The sequence below is a fragment of the Taudactylus pleione genome, unplaced genomic scaffold, assembly GCF_031769625.1.
Source record: "Taudactylus pleione unplaced genomic scaffold, aTauple2 ptg001778l, whole genome shotgun sequence".
In the NCBI taxonomy this organism is placed as follows: domain Eukaryota; kingdom Metazoa; phylum Chordata; class Amphibia; order Anura; family Myobatrachidae; genus Taudactylus; species Taudactylus pleione.
The window spans coordinates 465,001-467,500 of record NW_028286175.1 but is presented as its reverse complement, the minus strand read 5'-3'; the positions used below and the strand labels follow the sequence as shown (position 1 = coordinate 467,500).

Genomic DNA, 2,500 nt, shown 5'->3' with positions numbered 1-2,500 from the left:
TTAAGAAGTAAAAGAGGTCTAAAGTTAATGTTTTTGAGCAACTACAGCCAAACCACACTGGACATGCCCAATCTCGTCTGAACTTGGAAACTATGCAGTGTTGTGCCTGGTTAGTACTTGGATGGGGGACCACCTGGGAATACCTGGTGCTGTAGGTAATTTTATACTGCCATAACATTCTTTTCTATTACATTTTACATTTAATTTTTTCAACTTATCAATGAATTTACTTGAGTTAAGAAGTAATAGAGGTCTAAAGTTAATGTATTTGAGCACCTACAGCCAAACCACACTGGACATGCCCAATCTCGTCTGAACTTGGAAGCTATGCAGTGTTGGGCCTGGTTAGTACTTGGATGGGAGACCACCTGGGAATACCAGGAGCTGTAGGTAATTTTATACTGCCATAACATTCTTTTCTATTACATTTTACATTTAATTTTTTCAACTTATCAATGAATTTACATGAGTTAAGAAGTAATAGAGGTCTAAAATTATTGGTTTGGGGCACCTACAGCCAAAGCACACTGGACATGCCCAATATCGTCTGATCTTGGAAGCTATGCAGTGTTGGGCCTGGTTAGTACTTGGATGGGAGACCACCTTGGAATCCCAGGTGCTGTAGTTAATTTTATACTGCCATAACAATCTTTTCTATTACATTTTACATTGAATTTTTTCAACTTATCAATGAATTTACTTGAGTTAAGAAGTAATAGAGGTCTAAAGTTAATGCTTTTGAGCACCTACAGCCAAACCACACTGGACATGCCCAATCTCATTTGATCTTGGAAGCTATGCAGTGTTGGGCCTGTTTAGTACTTGGACGGGAGACCACCTGGGAATGCCATGTGCTGTAGGTAATTTTATACTGCCATAACATTCTTTTCTATTACATTTTACATTTCATTTTTCAACTAATCATTGAATTTACTTGAGTTAAGAAGTAAAAGAGGTCTAAAGTTAATGTTTTTGAGCACCTACAGCCAAACCACACTGGACATGCCCAATCTCGACTGAACTTGGAAGCTATGCAGTGTTGGGCCTGGTTAGTACTTGGATGGGAGACCACCTGGGAATACCAGGTGCTGTAGGTAATTTTATACTGCCATAACATTCTTTTCTATTACATTTTACATTTAATTTTTTTAACTTATCAATGAATTTACTTGAGTTAAGAAGTAATAGAGGTCTAAAGTTAATGTTTTTGAGCACCTACAGCCAAACCACACAGGACATGCCCAATCTCGTCTGAACTTGGAAGCTATGCAGTGTTGGGCCCGGTTAGTAGTTGGATGGGAGACTACCTGGGAATACCAGGTGCTGTAGGTAATTTTATACTGCCATAACATTCTTTTCTATTACATTTTACATTTAATTTTTTCAACTTATCAATGAATTTACTTGAGTTAAGAAGTAATAGAGGTCTAAAATTAATGTTTTTGAGGACCTACAGCCAAACCACACTGGACATGCCCAATATCGTCTGATATTGGAAGCTATGCAGTTTTGGGCCTGGTTAGTACTTGAATGGGAGACCACCTGGGAATACCAGGTGCTGTAGGTAATTTTATACTGCCATAACATTCTTTTCCATTACATTTTACATTTCATTTTTCAACTTATTATTGAATTTACTTGAGTTAAGAAGTAAAAGAGGTCTAAAGTTAATGTTTTTGAGCACCTACAGCCAAACCACACTGGACATGCCCAATCTCGTCTGATCTTGGAAGCTATGCAGTGGTGGGCCTGGTTAGTACTTGGATTGGAGACCACCTAGGAATCCCAGGTGCTGTAGGTAATTTTATACTGCCATAACAGTCTTTTCTACTACATTTTACATTTAATTTTTTCAACTTATCAATGAATTTACTTGAGTTAAGAAGTAATAGAGGTCTAAAGTTAATGCTTTTGAGCACCTACAGCCAAACCACACTGGACATGCCCAATCTCATCTGATCTTGGAAGCTATGCAGTGTTGGGCCTGGTTAGTACTTGGAGAGGAGACCACCTGGGAATACCAGGTGCTGTAGGTAATTTTATATAGCCATTACATTCTTTTCTATTACATTTTACATTACATTTTTTCAACTTATCAATGAATTTTCTTGAGTTAAGAAGTAAAAGAGGTCTAAAGTTAATGTTTTTGAGCACCTACAGTCAAACCACACTGGACATGCCCAATCTCGTCTGATCTTGGAAGCTATGCAGTGTTGGGCCTGGTTAGTACTTGGATGGGAGACCACCTGGGAATACCAGGTGCTGTAGGTAATTTTATACTGCCATAACATTCTTTTCTATTACATATTACATTTAATTTTTTCAACTTATCAATGAATTTACTTGAGTTAAGAAGTAATAGAGGTCTAAATTTAATGCTTTTGAGCACCTACAGCCAAACCACACTGGACATGCCCAATCTCGTCTGATCTTGTAAGCTTTGCTGTGTTGGGCCTGGTTTGTACTTGGATGGGAGACCACCTGAGAATACCAGTTGCTG

At 38.1% G+C, this 2,500-nt stretch overlaps 2 non-coding genes and 9 pseudogenes across 2 annotated transcripts; all 11 read left to right on the top strand.

The window, feature by feature from the left end:
- Nucleotides 1–39: 39 nt before the first annotated feature.
- LOC148438204 (5S ribosomal RNA) lies at nucleotides 40–158 on the top strand (annotated as a pseudogene).
- Nucleotides 159–274: 116 nt separating this feature from the next.
- LOC148438203 (5S ribosomal RNA) lies at nucleotides 275–393 on the top strand. The gene has a single exon (XR_015876423.1). It is a non-coding gene; the product is annotated as a 5S ribosomal RNA (ribosomal RNA).
- Nucleotides 394–509: 116 nt separating this feature from the next.
- Nucleotides 510–628, top strand: LOC148438202 (5S ribosomal RNA; annotated as a pseudogene).
- Nucleotides 629–744: 116 nt separating this feature from the next.
- Nucleotides 745–863, top strand: LOC148438201 (5S ribosomal RNA; annotated as a pseudogene).
- Nucleotides 864–978: 115 nt separating this feature from the next.
- On the top strand, nucleotides 979–1,097 carry LOC148438200 (5S ribosomal RNA; annotated as a pseudogene).
- Nucleotides 1,098–1,213: 116 nt separating this feature from the next.
- LOC148438199 (5S ribosomal RNA) lies at nucleotides 1,214–1,332 on the top strand (annotated as a pseudogene).
- A 116-nt stretch (nucleotides 1,333–1,448) lies between these two features.
- Nucleotides 1,449–1,567, top strand: LOC148438198 (5S ribosomal RNA; annotated as a pseudogene).
- Nucleotides 1,568–1,682: 115 nt separating this feature from the next.
- Nucleotides 1,683–1,801, top strand: LOC148438197 (5S ribosomal RNA; annotated as a pseudogene).
- A 116-nt stretch (nucleotides 1,802–1,917) lies between these two features.
- LOC148438196 (5S ribosomal RNA) lies at nucleotides 1,918–2,036 on the top strand (annotated as a pseudogene).
- Nucleotides 2,037–2,152: 116 nt separating this feature from the next.
- Nucleotides 2,153–2,271, top strand: LOC148438195 (5S ribosomal RNA). The gene has a single exon (XR_015876351.1). It is a non-coding gene; the product is annotated as a 5S ribosomal RNA (ribosomal RNA).
- Nucleotides 2,272–2,387: 116 nt separating this feature from the next.
- Nucleotides 2,388–2,500, top strand: part of LOC148438194 (5S ribosomal RNA) — a 119-nt pseudogene continuing 6 nt past the window's right edge.